The sequence below is a fragment of the Miniopterus schreibersii genome, assembly GCF_964146895.1.
Source record: "Miniopterus schreibersii genome assembly, chromosome: 7".
NCBI classification, from domain to species: Eukaryota; Metazoa; Chordata; class Mammalia; order Chiroptera; family Miniopteridae; genus Miniopterus; species Miniopterus schreibersii.
This window is the reverse complement of record NC_138108.1, coordinates 72,360,350-72,378,670: the sequence shown is the minus strand read 5'-3', so window position 1 is coordinate 72,378,670 and position 18,321 is coordinate 72,360,350. Positions and strand designations below refer to the sequence as shown.

The window sequence follows — 18,321 nt, the reverse complement described above, 5'->3', positions numbered from 1 at the left end:
TCCTCAGACTAGGCTGTTTTTTCTGAAGTAGGTAATTTTGTTTTGTTTAGATTTGTTTCCCCTGTGTGTGTTTTTTCTGCTGTATTTTACTCCATGAAAATTTGAATTTTTTTCTTTTAAACTTCTTCCTTATTTCTCCTGAAATATTGTTCTGCTTTTCTGGGTTTTTTTTGTTTTTTTCCTTCAGTGCTGTCCTATAGAACTTTCTGTGATGATGGAAGAGTCCTAGATGTGCACTATCCAATCAAGTAGCTACAAGCCACCTGCAGATAGTATGACTAAGGAAATAAAAATTTCAATTTTATCTAATTAGAATTAACTTAAATTTGGGCTAGTGGTTAATCTATTGAATATCACAGTGAGCCTAAGAGATGTTTAAGTAACTTGATGATATAAATGTCAGTAGCACTGAAGGCATTTCTCTGGTCTTCCCTTGGCTTCTACCTTCTAAAGTTGGCTCTAGTGTGCAGCCTCCCTTCCCCTTCCCCTTCCCCTTCCCCTTCCCCTTCCCCTTCCCCTTCCCCTTCCCCTTCCCCTTCCCCTTCCCCTTCCCCTTCCCCTTCCCCTTCCCCTTCCCCTTCCCCTTCCCCTTCCCCTTCCCCTTCCCCTTCCCCACCACGTATTCAACAGATATTTGAAACATCAACTATGCTGCTTCCAGGGACAAATAACTAAGGATGCCTGTCCTCGAGTAAGGAGATGAGTAAAGAAATCAATGACAATGGCAGAAAATGATGATACAAGTACAAGACGCCCCATGCTATGATTGATGGAAGTGTGAAGAGAGGTAGGAGCCCAGGGGGTGTAGGCAAAGGAAATAGCCTCCAGTACCCTGCCCACTGGGGTTTGAATCCTGGCTTTGTTGCATCCTCAAAGAATAACCCGCCTCTCTGGAGAGTTGTAAGACTTAGAACATATTGATGTGTGGGAAGTACTTAGCACACCGCCTGCCTTTAAATAGAACTAATCCCCTCTTGGGCAAAATGAATAATTTTTTTTTTCCATCACGTTGACACCTGTCATTTTTTTTTTTTTTCAGTAGAAAATTATGCCATCTTTAGTCTTCATTCTCTGGACAGTATTTCTGAGAGCAACTTATATTCAGTTGATTTCTTGAGACACATGTCTACCTTGGCTTGGAGTGTCCCTGTGCCCACTCTCATCTGTACCTAGCCTGAAATGGAGATTCTTTGTCTTCCCACATCACAATATATTTCACAGAATAATCACCCAGTTTATTATTTTTCTTGAACACTTACTAATCCAAAGGATGTTTCAAACAAAATGTGATGTCTTTTGTCCAAAAGAATTGTTTAAAAATGTACTGGAAACATAGAAATATAAGCATAGCCTCATTCCTGCTAGGAAGTCATCAAACTTCTGCTTGAATAGTGTGAATGACAGGGAGCTCACTACTTACCAAAATAATTCAATTCATCATCAGCACTTTTGTCAATAGAAAAGTCATTTTTCTGTAGAGACGTAGCCTGCTACCCTCTGTTCTCTCCGTAAGTCCTTCCTAGTCATGTCCTTCACCTCTGTAGAGTGGCACACCACTGGGCTGGAAGTGGGCTCGGCTTACAAGTAAGGCTGAGATTACACAGTGCCCAAAGGCTTTCTTATCTAAGTCATATCCAGCTAGGAGTCACCTCTACTTATGGATGCAAATACTGTCCACCAGATGAGCCCTGGTGAGAAGTGTCGGAACCGTGAGTCTAGGATAGAATGGAACAAAACTAACGCCTCCCGTCCGTGACAACTTTGCACATATTTTATATATTTCATCCCCAGGAGTCTTTCCTATTCCAGCCTAAATATATCGAATTCCCTTATTTATTCTTCTCGAATTCCTTTATTTATTCTCCCTGTCATGGTTTCAGTTTTCTTGTCCTTCCCCCTCCTTTGTCCCTCCCTGCAGTGCCCTACGGTGGGTTTCTTTTAGGCACTATCCGAGCCTCTAGGTGGGTGGCTGGGCACCTGGATGGAGGCTGGTTGGATGTATGAGTCTGGCAGTTAACATGAAGTTAGAGGACCTTTTCTATTTCCTTGGAGTTAGGTATAACACGCAGGCTACACCCCACGTCTCCTGGCTTCTGGGCCACATCGTTTGGTTTTCAGTGTGTGATAAAAAGAGTTTGTTAGAACCTAATTTCTCACAAATATTTTGCAAAGTTTTTACAACCCTGTTTCCAAACTTAGCACCTGGCGTCGATGAGAAAGAGAGGAGACAAATCTCTCATCCCCAATGAAACTTGCTCTGAATATTCACCCTGTTTGAGAAAAGAAGTATGAAGACCAGCTTTCCTGTGTTGACCTGCTTTAGCTCAAGCAGGCCATTCTTCCTCCTGCCCCCTGCATGAGAGCTGGGTGCCAGATAACCAATAGGTAGACAATTGACAGGTTACTGATAGATATATCCTTGAGAGATGATAGAGAGATAATTAATAGATGGACAGATAGAAATTTGTGGGTAAGATTTACCACTTTGCTTCTAGTTCTATTGCTCTTTTGCTCCTGTTTAATTTTGCAGGATTTTTTTGTGTTTGTTTTTTCCCCTGTGCACGGCCCTTGCTATTTCCCTTTGTTTCATGAACTTTTTCTCTTCCCCATTACACAGCTTCAAAATAAGTAGCATCTTAAGGGGGCGGGGGGGGGGGCAGTAATGCCCAGTACAATGGAAAATATATGTTTCCGGGGACAACAATGACTTGATGGGGCCTCGTTGTGGTGCGAGGTCAGAAGAGATGTGAGGCAATTTGCTTCCTGCAAATCTGTCTGTCAGGCTCTTGCTGTTGTCTTAAAAATAGTTCCCACGTATCAGGACATATTTTAGAGCTAAGTTAAAAGCACATGTGCTTGCTCAGAGCATTCTTATGGGGCTGAAAATGCTGAGGCTGTGGAAAGCAAAGTTGGGCGTATTTATTTGTGACCTGCAGCTACTCCAGAATTCCCTCAGGGGATGACTGTGCAGCAATTCGGGCCTAAACGTAGCGCAAATAGAAAAATGGGCACTTTCCCATCTCACAGGACTCGTCTCGTACCACCCCCTCGTATGGATAACAAGTAGGACAGACGAAGAATTAGTAACCAAAATTGGCACTTTCATCTCCAGGAATTCTGAGAGCCTTTCTCAGACAGCGTTAAAAGTCTGTGCAGCCAAACTCACCTCTGCACCTAAATCACTCTATCCGCGTAGCCCGTTCTCCTTGGGGCACTTTTCATGTTCAGGAGTATTAACACATAATGTGAGAAAAAGCCGTGGAACATCACATTTAAAAAAGCAACTTAGTTGTGCTTCTTTGTTCACTTGGAGTTTGAAGAAACATATAACGCCTCTAGGGCTTAGATCTTAATATTGAAAAAACAAAACCTCTATGCATCAAATGACTCTAAATATTGCAGCTTTGTCTGGTCTGCTACAAAAGCAAGAAAAAGTATGGGGTGAAGGGAAAGACATAAACTCAGTGATACAGAGAGAAACACATGGCAGGCAGAATGTAAAAGGCAGATGAAATAAAAGATGAAATCACAGAGAGAGAGAGAGACACCCACAGGGGGGACTGATGCCTTCTCCATCTCACTCCCAGGGGTTGGACTCAAAACCAAGCATGGTCACATCTACCTTGCAGTCTTGAATAGTGTAAGTTGCCCTACAGTAGCATACGGTTATTTTTGTCATTGTCACTTTTATAGTTCTGGTTTAGGAGATGTTGGACTCAGGTATGAGAAGGTTCTGGAATGGGTAGTGAGTGTTCAGGATCTAGAGGTAGTAAGTGAGCTAGCATGGCAAACAGTTGTATTCATTATAATAATAATATTGGATAGTACAAGCTCCTCGAGAAACCTATGGGACAGCCCTTCTTATTACTTCAATGAAGCAGGATGGCCTGGTGACTATAGATGCAGGTTCTAGATATTAGTTGCCTGCGTTCAAATCCAGTTTGCACCATCTATTAGCTGTGTAGTCCAGAACACACCTTAAACCTCCATGGGTATATTAGTTTCTTGTTGCTGACATAACAAATCACCACAAATTGAGTGCCTTAAAAAACACAAATTTATTATTTTACAGTGTGGAGGCTGCATTCGTACTAGAGGGTCCAGTAGAGAATGTTCCCTTACTTTTTCAGCCTCCTGAGGCTCCTCCATCCCTTGGCTCATGGCCTCTTCCTGACTTTTCAAAGTCAGCAGCATAGCATAGTCTCTTCCCTCTGACCTCTTCTCTTCCTTTTAAGAGACCTGATTTCATCAGGTCTACCTGGATAACCCAGGATAATCTCCCCATCTCCTGATCCTTACTTTGATCACATCTGCATAGTCGAGAAACGCAAGTAAAATAATGAGAATAGTCCCTTTTTTCATGGATGGTCTTAGCCATTAACTCATCTGAGTGGAACAGAGTGTGCTTCACGGATGGGATGTGCGGGGAGGGTGGACTTGTGTGGTCAGGGGCAGGGCAGTTCTGAAGTTCTCTGCAGTCCAACCTGGTTTTGCTATAAATGACTGCTTGGCATTAGAGAAATCAGTCAAATCATTTTTGATGTTTTTTCAAGTGAAGACACTGATGCCATGACAATGCCTGGGCTGAATTTAAAGTGTTGGAGGGATCTTAAAAATGTAACCTACATTTCTAAATTTTATACCAGAGATACCTGCCTCAGATCCATGAAGAGAGTCCTCCAAAGACACAAAGTTAATGGCAAAGCTGAAATGAGGACCCCATGGCTCCAGGCCACCTGCTCAGAGTTCTTTCTATCATATTTGACTCCTAAGTGAGACTCAACAGCCTAACTAGTGTTTGCCCACTGCCCTTCTAGTGCCATCTGGTCCAAGAAAATAGAATTTAATCTGTTGGACACCTAAGCTTAAAATACTAAACCTCTTAAAGGTAATAACATCTTCTAGATTGGATCCTAGAACAAAGAACATTAGTGGAAAAACTGGTGGAATCAGAATAAAGTCGCTATCTTAGTTTTGTCAAATGCACCACAGTCATGCAGGATGTTAACAATAAGGGAAACTGAGTGAGGAGCATATGAGAACTCTGTACTCTCTTTGCAACATTTCTATATCTAAAATTATTCCTACATAAAATGTACTTTTGAAAATATGCTCTTTCCTTTACTGTGATGGTGCCATGTTACTCTAAAGAATGCCTTTCACTGTATAGCATAAAGTCCTGTCATATTCATTCTTTCTCAGCCCCATTGCCCTTGCTTGTCCCTCTGCCCAAAATGTTCTTTCTCTGAGCACTGATATGACTTGCCCTGTTTCTGCCCTCAGAATCATCTTCTCAGTGAATGGCCTCCCAATCACACTATGTAAAAAAATATAAATTTTAAAAAAATGTCCTGAGAACTGAAACAAAACTCATAACACTTTCTATCTTTCTTGCCTGCATTTTCCAAAGCATTCATTACTACTAAACACACTGTATGTTCCTCTAAATCATCTTACTTCCACTACCATGAAGTTCTGGATTTTTAAGTTTTGTCCATTTTGTTCATTGCTGTATCCCTAGCAAACAGAACAGTGTCTGGCATACAAAAACGTGTCATAAATACTCCTCGAATAAATGACTGAATGACAATAACTACTTTGTGAGTTGACTGGGTCATGTGTTCCTAACACAGTGCTTGACCACAGCAGACACTGACCAACATCCACTTTAAATATAAGGAATCTAGCCTTGCTGGCATGGCTGAGAGGTTGAGCATTGACCTGTGATCCATGAGATGGAAGTTTGATTCCTGGTCAAGGCATATGCCCAGGTTGTGGGCTCGATCCCCAGTGTGGGGGCGTGAAGGAGGCAGCTGATCAACGACTCTCTCATCATTGATGCTTCTCTCTCTCTCTCCCTCTCCCTTCTTCTCTCTGAAATCAATAAAGATATATGTGTGTGTGTGTGTGTATGTATATATATATATATATATATATATATATATATATATATATATTTATACAGGAGATCCAATTACACACCAAGAAGTCCCACAGATACAGGTCTGAGACCGAGTGAAGGCGGCCTGCTGCCTGGGCCAGGCCGTCCTCTCAGTGCTTCCTCCTGCCAGGCTCTGCACTCAGGGCAGGTGCCTGCTGCGCCACGTGCCTAGGCCTGATTTCCATGGCACTTTCACTCCTCCAAGGGAGCCATGGCTTTTCTCACTATGTAATCCAATAAGTACAGAGGCGAAATGTGTTTATCCTGTTGGTTTCCTAATGGCCAACAGTGCTAAGCTTAACTAAAATCCATTTCAAAAAGCCTCATTCAAAGAGAATGACTTGTCACCAGGGCTCAATAGGCTTGCGTTCAGTACCGGGGATGAAACAAGAGACTAGATCAAGTGGACAGTGTGGTAACACAGAGCTATTACTCCATTCCTTCCAGTTTACCCAATTCAATTCAATCTAACAAATGTTTACTGGGGCTGTACTTCATGCCCTGCACTACACTAGGCATTTTGAGGACTATAAGAGAATACAAGGGCTTGCAATAGCAAAGAAAACGCAGGACCTAATGTTACTACTCGACCCTCTGTTGTGAAGAAGGCAGTGCAGAGTCTGTCTTGGTGGGACAGGAACCAGCAAGGAGCCCAGCACAAATGAGCCCTCCCACAGTCAGAAGCTCACAGCCCTCTTGCTATAAAATCCAGGAGGAGATCCTGCTTAGCTCAGAGGAGATACCCCAGAGCGTATCTCTTATGTAACTCATTCCAGACACACGAGACCTTCCTTGAAGGCAATGAGAACATCTTTGGTCCACACCATAATGATTATCTTGGGAGCAGAGATATTTAAATCTCTCTCCTCTACATTATGATAAAAACAAAAACACAAGCACTTCATCAAACCATAAAAGCAGTAAAATATTTGTGCAAATTTATAGCAAGGCAGATATCATCCATGAGCAATTCTTTCTCCCTCCCTCCTCCCCATTTCTCATTCTATATCCACCATCATCTTTCTTCACGCATCAGTCTTGTTTCTCCCCACTTTTTCCTTCCCCCCCTTTCTTCTTTCCTCCCCCCTCTTGCCTGCTGTGTGCAAGGTCCTGCTTTGGTGCCAGGGGAGAACCTAGGGCCTTGGGAGGGAGCAAAATGTGTGTCCTTAATTATCGATTCGTTCGTTTAAAACTTGTATGAGGCCTGCAATATGTAGGCGCTTTCTGTCGTAGCACAGTTTCTACATAACTGATAGGCATCGTGAGCATTGGCTTGTTGTGGCAGGAAGAGTAGCATTGTGAGATTAGACCCCTTTCTCCGGCTCTGTTTTAGCGATCTTGGAAATCCCACTTAATCTCTCTGTGGGCGACTTCCTTCATCAGTGAAAGAGAGAACATATTTACCTTCTTCTTTGTTGTGAGAATTAAATAAATATGGTTTATAAGAGGACCTAGCTTAGTCTACGGAGGGGCCCAATGTATAGTCCCTATTGATGGAATTCAAGCCGGAAAATGTACACTTTTAACTGGGGAGATAAAACGTAATAAGTGCCAATAAAGTAACACCTGGCTTTAGAAGATTACTTTAAACCTGTGTGCTAATCTTTACTTGGGTCACCTCACTTAATCCTCACAGGAGAGCAGCAATGGATCCAGTTTACACGTTTGGAAAAACTGGAGCATGGAGAGGTCAACTGTCTGACGCTGTAGGAAGACCCAGTGCAAAGCCCAGGGTTTTGGCGTTTCAGAGCACTTCTCATTGCATCACACTGTGGAGCCTCTGAGAGCTCTGCCCTCGCGGTCAGAAAACTGGCTGAGGGTGGCCTCCCGGACCGGATCGAGCCAAGGGGAGGGCAGAGGGCAAGCTGAATGTCAGGTGGGCCCCACGTAGAGTGCACAACACCCAAGATACATTGCATTTCTCCACTTTCTCAGACTTTTATGCTGGCTACTTCTTTATTTAGATTCTGGTCTTCTAAAATGTGCCACAAAGCAAACAGAAAAAAAACAACAAAAAATCAAGCCAGGGATCCATGGCTAGGAAAAACAAATACTGTGTGCATTGTTCGATGCCATTTTACACAAGGGACTTCAGCGTTCACAGAGATTGGCACCCATGGCAATGCTGGAACCAATCCCCCGCTGGTAATGAGGGATGACAAAGATTTGGGGGGAGTGCTGTTATTTGACTGCACGGGTTTCGGCCCCTAAGGCCTATGTTGTTCACGAGTCAACAGTAATCCCCTCGGGAAGTAATGAAGTAGGACTTGGGATGGCCTCTCTTCGTAAACATCTTGTGTCATATTGATAAAGTGAAGAATAAATAGCAGAGATTATTATAACAATGTTTGTGTTTGCTTTTTACTCTAATGATTATTTTCTGGAACTTTGGATAAATTCAACGCATACTCATTCCTTGGTCCATCATTTTAGAAGTCTAAATTCACCCTTCAGACTAGAGAAGCTCTGTTAATTTATATTTAACATTTAAATGGAATTAGTTTTCTGTATTCTTAATATTCAAACATTTTAATTTGAATGTGAAACAGTAATGTCCATTGTGATATAGCACATTCATTTTTAATAAGCCTGTTAATGTTATTGCATATTTCTGGGAATTCAACTAAAAAAATTAATGTGATTAAGTATCCACATTTAAAAGTCTTATAAAATACAGTAGGGAAATAAAGAAAGAATTCCAAACATACAAAATTTTTCTTTATAAAATGTTTTCCTTAATATTAAATCAACTCAGCTTGGAAAGGTTACATATACTTAAGCACATAATGTCATACAATAAATCAAGATAAATGGAAAAATATATAATTCCTTTCTACAGAGTACGATCTCAATATTTAATTTATCATCCACTCTTTTGAGAGAGAGCTTCAATCTGAATCTAAGCTCCAATACACAATCACAAACTATAGCTATTTATTACAATGTTGTGTCATTCATCACTTTTATGGAATTCAGTGTATTTTGCAGGCTGTAAAATGGGCTAAAGTGGTTCAGAAATGATCTATACCATCATTATTCCTCATTCCTAGTGCTTGAATTGCATCTACTCTCTCCAACAGGCTTGATTTATTAGGTGAATAAATAACAATATGCTCCAATAATGTATATCTAGTGAGACTTCATTAGCTGCCCAAGAAATGCTACCGTGATTTTAAATAATTGAAACACACAGATGATAGAGTCCAATGGACTTGAGATGATTGGGGAATAAACATTTACTAAAGCAGAGCAGTGGAGGAAAAATGCTTTCAGAATAGATTGGAATCGAAGGGACACTTTCAAATGATAATAAATGTTCTTTTTAAAACTATAAAGATTTAGAGGTTTCTTCTCTCAAAATAGAAAAGGTGACTTAGGGTGGAAGGTGAGTAATTTGTTTATATTCTGTGAATCCCAAGCAGACTGTTCTCCAATTTTTAGCTGACTCACTCTTAAAAAAATTGCACTGTAATGCTGGTCAAGTTCATTAGTGACTATTTTTCCAGGGCTGAGTCTCAGTCCGAAAAAGTGAAGCCTGAAGATTGGAGTATATTGCTGTCCTCAATTCTGATACACTACCTCCTGCTAGTTGAAGATATTCAATTGCTAGGTTAAATAACTTTTAAGCTCTTACTTAAACATCTTTTAACTTTCTGTCTATAATGCACATGTGCTGAAATAAGTTTAAGTCTGAAGTAAAAAAAAATCTTTTTCTATGTTGTTTCAGAAAGTTCCAAAAAGTTTGTTTCAGAGACCATTTATAACAGGTGCAGCTTAGTAGTTTATAAAGATAAACCTAGTAAAATTTCTTCTACCGTCCCCCAGCTGGCATATTTTGGCTGCAAATGCATTTTGGGAAGAATATTTTTTTTCCCTAAAATAGGCTTAGACATTTCTTCCTTCTAATTGGAAAAAAATTGTCTCGCAAGTGATGAATAGACGCTAGAGTAGAATATTTATTTCTTTTCTAAAAGTAGACGGGAAAGTTTTTCCCCTGTAATTGGAAGTGGGGAAGAGTAGACTCGAAATTGAGAAGTAGTTGCTAAAGGAATAACATATCTACAGCAAAAAATGTGTCTGGGTGCAAGTGTGTGCTAGTATGGGTGAGTGTGTGTCTGTGTGTCTGTGTGTCTGTATGTGTGTGCGAGTGTGTGTGTGCATGTGTGTGTGTGTGTGTTCCTCCTCTTTGTTCCCCTGGCATATGGACGACAAGAGAGCCACCTGTGCAGCAGCCGCTGGGCCAGGAACCTGCTTAGGTGAGAAAGGTGGCTAGAGGCAGGGCTTAGAGGCAGTAGGGAGGCAGATCCTAGACCCAGAGGAGCACACACAGCCGGTCCAGGCAGGAAGGAAGCCCTGAGGAGCAGAGAGGAGGTGCTGGAGATGTATCAGGCTTCCTTCCAATCCCCTGCTGTGTGTGTGGGGGGGGAGACCACTGACACTGTTCACAGAGAAAAAAGAGCCAGACAAGGGGCTGCTGTGAATGGTCCCATTGCCTGAAGCGTGAGGTCCCTCCCCAAGCATCAGGAAAGATGAGTAGTTCAACATGATGATTCAAACAAATGCTTCCCAACACTGAACCCATTTATTTAAGCCACCATAGAGGAACTGCGTTAGCACATGATCATATATATTCTTTTTCCCCTAGAACCTTCGCAGGATTTCTGCATCACTTAATAACCTTGTTTCTGTAACCTAGTGAAAATACAATGTTCTCAATAATGTTTAGTGATTTGAGGACTGAGGCTGCTTGCGTGGCAGAGGTGGCGGAGAAAAACCCAATAGATGGAGAGTCATGAGCATCACTGGAGGGAACCTTGCCCTGACCCGCCACTGGGCCCCACGCACTTCTCGCCCTGGACCAGAGGCACGGCTGTGGAGATACAGGGGATGCATGTCCCGCCTTTTTTCCAGCAACAGTCTCCCTACCTGAGAGTGGTCTGAATCTATAACTTCTCCCTGAAAAATCTTTGGTTTCTATTGACCTGATAGTCTAGATCCTAGACACATGCTGTCTCAGGAACCTTGACTAGTTAGCCTTATTTTGCTTTAGATGAATTGCTTAGCCTCAAGAACCCATCTCTTCTAGTAGTTTTGCCTATTGCCTCTAAATATATTACATCCAAATATACATTTTCAAGTCTAATTTTTTTTCTTGAGTTCCCAACATATTCAACTACTACTACATTTTACTACCTGAATCCCAAAATTCATGTATAAATATTTAGTAATGGTTATTTTGAACACACTATATACCAGGAATTATGTTAAATAATTTCATATTTTATCTATAAGTCTCACAGCAACCCTATGAGGTGGATAACAATTTATTTAAGAAGAATCTATTGAACACCTCAAAGCACCTAGCGTCGTGCTAGGTACTGAAGTACAGCAGTAAAAAGATCGAGTCCTTGTCTTCATGGAATTACATTCTGATAAATTACTGATCTTATTGTATTGATGAGGAACTGAAGCTCAGAGGGACTGATGGACTGGCCAATGGTCCCAAACTCAGTAAGTGGTACAGTTATAATTTTTTCTCATATTCTTTACATGATATCACATTGACAAATGTGTATTATATTCTTCTAGATCAGTGTTGACTAATATTTCTGTAAAGGGGCAGATAATAAACATTTCAGGTTTTATAGGCCATATAGTCTCTGACACAGAGGCTCAACTCTGCCATTGGTGTGGGGAACCAGCCATAAGCAATGTGTAAATGGATTTCACTGGGCTAAACCCAAAGTATTGGCTGTGTTTCAATGAATTTTTTTTTTATGGCTGGAGGGTCATAGTTTGTTCACATGTGTTCTAGATGATTCCTCCTCTAACCCCGAGGACTGTGCTTTTTCTGCCAACATTACTGTATCTTCTATGTGTGTGAAAACCCTTGACTATGAATGCTTCTCCTCTATCACTGCTCTTGTCCTCCCAGCTCCCACAATATAGCCCATAGCTCACCAATAATAGCTTTTTCATAATGTCAATCACTGTACTGATTAGATGATTTCTAAGGTCAATTGCATAGTATTCTAAATCATTGGGACCAAAATCTATCCTAAAAAGAAGCCCTTAATGATGAAATCAAGTAAGGTTAGCATTAAAAGAGAACTTAAAGGAAATCATTCCACAGCATCTGCATGTGGCACATAAAGTAAGTCCAGGCTTACTTGTTAGAGCGGCCAAGGATACATATCTGAAAGACAAGGGCTTGGCAGTCTGGGATTTGCTGTAGTGTTGTCTATATTGAAACACCAAATGCAAATTAATTTTAAATCACTCACTGATTCCACAAATAAGTATTAAGTATCTGTTATGTGTCGGACACGCTGGTGGGAGGAGGGACAAACAGGAAGAGCATGTGGTTCCTGCCACTAAGGTCCTTACAGTCTGGGAAGAGAGTGTGTTTAGAGGGTCAGCAAAAATCTTTAAAATGTGCAAAAAATTTTGTAAAACCCCCTATAGCACTCATATTTGCCATTTTGTTTAACAAATATTTATCGAGCACTAATCATGTATCCGTCATTGTGCTGAGCACTCAGCATTCAGCAGAAAAGGTGAAAACTCCTACTTCGAAAGAACTCATAATGTGATGGAGGAGACACAAAAATGAACAAAAGAGTAAACAAGTTGAGACAAATGTTATAAAGAAAGTAAAAGTGGCATGGGTGGGATTGCTTTAAATTGTCCAGAGACAATCTCTGTGAGAGGATGACATTTAATTTGATGCCAGAAGATGGAAGAAGCATTTGACACCTTGCTCCCTGGCATATGTCATTAGTTTGGCTCAAATAAACTCATAAAAATTCTCAATAAGTAAATAAAGCTAAAAGAAAATTTGATGCCAGAAGATGGGAAACACCAACCATAAGTAAGGCTCAGGGAAGGGAATTTAAGTTGAGGGAACAGGAAATGCAAAGACCCTGAGACCAAATAAAAGCCTGATGTGTCTGAAGCCAGAAAGACGGTCCATTTATCCGGAAGAAATCTGGGATAGGAGATAGTAGTGAATTTTAAAAATTATTTTTGGTTGACTTCAAGAATCTATTGCTCATTGGAGGACTTCCAAAGACCTCCAGCCATTCACAAGGTGGGCTGAGGAAGAGTGCTGTCTTCACACTGGCTGTGAATTTTGGAGGTCAGTATATATTGCATGGAGGTGTTTATACTATTCTCTGAGCTTCTCCTGAACAGCAAGTAGATCCTTAATTTTTCACTTCCAGTCATGCTTGTAAATTTTTTAATTCGCCACTTGGAGCATAGAAGAGATTGCTAAGAAAGCAGCTCTGCACCTGATAATAAGATATGGTGCTGAGGGATGCGAGAGGCAGAAGAACAAACACTGGAAAAGCATTGGAGACTGATCAACATCAAAAGTGCACACCGGTGAAGGGTTCCCTGAGATGACTTGGCTCTTTGATAAGACTCCAGTTAGGAGACTGTCATGACCATGATCTGAATGAATCCTCAATAGATCAGCTACCTGATAATTAGCCACTCTCCATCATTTCATTATTTCAGACCATCTAGAGCTCACCTTGTGGAAATAATAAAGGTTGAGGTACAGATGCATAATAATGAATTTTCTCTACATATTTGATGAATTTCTACTCACAGAAGACTATACTCTCAACCTCCACCCACAACTCCCTCCCAGGTAAAAAAATTAATTAGTTAATTAATTAATTAAAGTGAATACTTTAATACATTGTTTATAACTACATAGACAAGCTAGATGCTGCTTGCTGACTTGTTAACTAGCTGAGAATCCAACAGGCAGACTCCCTCTGGATCTGTAGCTTTCTGCAGACTTTCACTCAGAGAGATGTCCGCGTTAATCTCCAGGCTACTTTCAGTTTGCCTCTGCTATGTCCCAAGTCACAACTGAAAGGCTTTATTAAATGCTTTGCTTCTATTATGCTCCTGCTTTTCTTCTACTCTACGGGAGCAGAGAAGGGGCTGTCAGGAAAGCCAGGTTTTACCTGGGGAACAACTGTCTTGCTCACACCCTGTGGGTAGAAGAGGAGACTGGAAAGCCCAGCCCACCAGCGCTCTGGAGAAGCCCCACCCTCCTCCTGCTAAAGAAGCTTCACCTCCTAGAGGCCACCTCTAGAGAAAAAACATCCTCAGAATCCACCCCCACTTTCCGCACCATTCTCTCTCAGAATCTCTTTTAATGTTAGATCTTCAGTAGAGATCCAAAAAATAGCACTTTTCTCTAATTCTCAGCAAAATCCTTAAAAGATGAAAAGCAAAGAAACCTTGTTTATACTGTCTGTTGACACTCTCTTATTTTCATTTTTTCTGCTTAACTCATTCTAAATGGTTTTGTCCCCTCATGTGCTCTTTTTTTTTTTCGTTTTAAACATTAACATCAATTTTTATGACACTTAAAAAAATTATAAACATAATGCATGCACAAAAAAAATTGGAAATTTTAAAATATTTACATCTATCACAATCCTACAACACTATTGTTAACATTTTGGTATATGTCTTTCTAATATTTTCTAACATATTTATTTTCCTCTTAAATAAAGGAAAAATTGGCTTGTGTCCTGGTTGTTGTTTTTTTCATATGTTGAGTATTTTCTCATGTAAATAAACATTCTTTTACAAGGTTATTTTAGTTTAATTTTTTTCTATTATACAGATATTCCAAAATTTGCTGAACTAAAACTATGTTATTGGACACTTGGATTTTACATTTTTTTACTTTCACAAAAATGCTGTAATGAACATATATTTCTGAGTATTTCCTTAGGAAAATTTCAGAAAAATAAAAACTGCTTTGCCAAATACTATTTGCATTTTTTTCTCTTTTATTAAACTTATTCGGGTGACACTGTTTAATAAGATTATATAATTTTCAAGGGTACAATTCTATAATACATCATCTGTCTATTGCATTGTGAGTTCACCACCCAAAGTCAAGTCTCCTTCCATCACCATTTATCCCCCCTTTACCCTCTCCTAACTGCCCCCCACCACCCTTTCCCCTTGGTAACTGTGTCTATGAGCTTTTGTATGTTTGTTTATTTATTGATTTCTGTTTCGTATCTCACATATATTTGCATTTTTAAGGTTCTGATATATTTTGTCAAATAGCTTCTGAAAACTACCAACAATATTTGAGACTTGCTCTTCCTGCACCACTACCAAGATTGAGAATTATCATTCCTCTTAATTTGTGCCAGTTTTAAAGATAGTTTATTATTAATACATACAAATGCAAGAAGAGTAGCAGAAACTAAACAGTATCTATGAAGATTTAAAAGTGGAACAGATGATATCAAATCGAGGAGAAAGAGAAAAGACTTTCAAGAAAAAGAGATGGATTGTATGGGCCTCACATAATAGAGATTTCAACAAATAAAAATGGAAGAGATCCCAGATAAAGAAAACATCAAGAGCAAAGACAAGATTAAGAAATTGTGAATATCCCAGTTTGATTAGAATGTGAGAGAGAAAATCAGATGGAAAGTAGAATGAGATCATAATATGGCACGAAAATCTTAAGTGGAGTTCAAATTTGAACAATAACCAATGATTGTCTGACATTGTCATTAATAATAATTTGGAAGCTATGATGAGAATGATGCATTTGTTCAAAAAGCCTTTATTCATCACCGACAATACACCAAATGCTTACATCACCGATGAAAACATACAGAAATCCCTGCCCACGGGAAGAAAGCCCGTGGAACGGGGTCACGAGAAGAATATTCAGTTACAGAATGGGAGAATGCAAGGCCAGGTAAGAGGCAAAGCAAGTATAATTAAAAGAAAATCGGGAGATTAAAATGCCATGGACACCTGTGGAGGAATGTTGAGAAAGACGAAGGAATCAATGCAGAGAAACTGAAGATGATAAAAACTGGGGGGAAAATGGATTTGGCAATCCAGGGACCATCCGTAATATCTTAAAGAGTAGTTTTTTACAGTGATGGGAATGAAGACAGATTGCATGGGGATAAAGTCAATGATGTGGAGATGGGGAAAATAGAATTTCCAAACTCATCATTCAAAAAAATGGACAGTTTAGGGAACTAGTGTAGCAAGATGAGATCCAGAGAGAAGACCAATGTTAAAGAAAGGGCTTTTTGAATTAAATTCTAAATATCTAGAAATTAATTTTAAAATACCAACAAGAGTGTTACATTTTTGTGAACCTTCATGTACTCTTTAAAGTCACCAATAACCACATCCCTACTCAAGAAAAATGTTTAATTCTCCATCAGCTAACTTAACTTCCCAGCGTCATTTCACAGAGATCTAGAATGTGCCTGTGCCACACTGTCATTCAGTTTTCCTCCTGTCCCCAAGGCGACTCCTTCTCACTGTCCCTTGCTGAGACGCAGTCGTCTATTAATCCTCCAGGTCCTCGAATGTTCCAGAGCTCAGTCTTCCAGCTTCTTCTCATCTCTACTTACATACTTTCTTTATTGGTCTCATCCTGTTCCCTGAGTTTAATTGCCATCCTGACACTGATGCCTCTTTAATACCAGCCCCTTTCCTCAGAACTGTAGCCTCATATCTCTTTACTTCACGCCCTACCTTGTACATTGTAAAAGTCAAATTTTATTTTATTTATTTATTTTTTAAAATATATCTTTATGATTTCAGAGAGAGGAAAGGAGAGGGAGAGAGAGAGATAGAAACATCAATGATGAGAGAGTCATTGATCGGCTGGCTGGCCCGCAACCCGGGCATGTGCCCTGACCGGGAATCGAACCCCGATCGCCTGGATCCTAGGTTGACGCTCAACAGCTGAGCTATGCCTGGTCGGGCTAAAAGTCAAATTTTAAAACACTGGTACCAAGCTACTTAACTCTCTTTGCCAACTTTGTTCCTTACCGCCCACGAAGCCTTGTCCCTCTCAGTAAATGGCACCAACATCCAGCCAACCCTCAGGCCAACCTAGGGAACAACCTCAGTTTCTCTCACTCCTTTCCATCCTACAGTGCTATCAGCTCTACATGATAAATTCATATGATACCATCATCATATGTATATAATTCTTATATATATATTATATATGGGTATATTTGTTTATATATGCATTTCTCACCATTTCTCCTGCCGCAGCCCTAGTCCAAACCACCACCAGGTCTCTCCCAGACATCTGCAGCAGCTCCCTAACCAAACTTCCCACTTCTCACTTGCCCTTAAGTCCATGCTTCAACACGGACAAAGAGAATTTTTTAAACCTTAAATCAGATCTCACCACTCCCTTCCTTCCCCTTACACCTTGTCCATGCTTTTCTCCTGGGACTTCCCCAGTCTCTCCCTCCAGCGTGATATCCCAGCCATCCTTCCCTCTGCTCCACTCCACAGGGTACCTCCTGCCCTGGGGTGCCACGCTCCTTCCCGGCTCAGAGCCCTGTGCTCCTGTCCCTTCTTCTCTTCGGGATGCACTTCTCCCATATTCTCAGGTGGCCCTGCCCTCTTGCTATACTTACTCATGATGTTTATTGTATAATCAAATAAAAAAGATAATTACAGTGTACATATATAACCTATGTAAATTATTAATTATTTTATAGTTTATTATACCTATTGCATAGTAGTTATAAAATACCTGTTGTATAGTCATCATACCTTAACGTTAGTTTTCTTTGTCTCTTGCTGGAGACGGCTCCCTGACTGTGGCCTGTTTGGTTTATCTATTGATTATTAATCCTTTAAGCCCAGATAAGGGTCTGGAGCACAAAGATATTTAATAATCTGTGTTGAATAAGTGAACTCAAATATTCTACCCGTCAGAGATACGGAGCAACACAGATACCTATTATCTATATCATATCCATAGTACTTATCCATGTCTGGTCACCTACTTATTTGCTTTTATTTATTTGCTTATCTGTTCATTTGTTTCCTGCCTCCCCCACTGAACTCTAAGCCCCTTGAAGGCAGGGCTCTTTGCTTGTTTTCTTCATTGCTGAGTTCCTGTTGCTGGGAATGGTGTTGGGTATACAGCAGGTGCTCAGTCGATGCTTTCAGCCTGACCATGTGGATGTTCTGACCCAACCAACGAAAGCTGACATGTCCAGCGGAAGCCGCCGCAGACAGCCCCGAGCTCCCCTGCACACAGAAGCACGCTGCTGCTCTGTTCTGAGTGTACACGAGAGTGCTGGCTTCTGCGTAACCCACAGAGCATACAGTACGCTGCAGCGTACACGCGATGTGCTGGATCCCGGGTGAGGTGCGAACTGGCTGAGAGCCGCTGTTCTCCAGGCAGGCCCGATCCCAAGGCAATGTGAAAACGGCTGACTCTGTCATGGGCACATGACACATCTCTCTCCCTTTTGCATGTTCTCGCCGGCCTGAGCCCAAGCTCACCGTGTTTGCTGCCTCCCTGGCTGAAGCAGCAGCCTGTG

At 40.8% G+C, this 18,321-nt stretch overlaps 1 protein-coding gene across 1 annotated transcript in view; it reads right to left on the bottom strand.

Moving 5' to 3' along the window:
- Positions 1-18,321, bottom strand: part of DPP10 (dipeptidyl peptidase like 10) — a 1,168,699-nt gene that overhangs the window by 1,061,576 nt on the left and 88,802 nt on the right. The gene's annotated exons all lie outside the window — the stretch shown is intronic.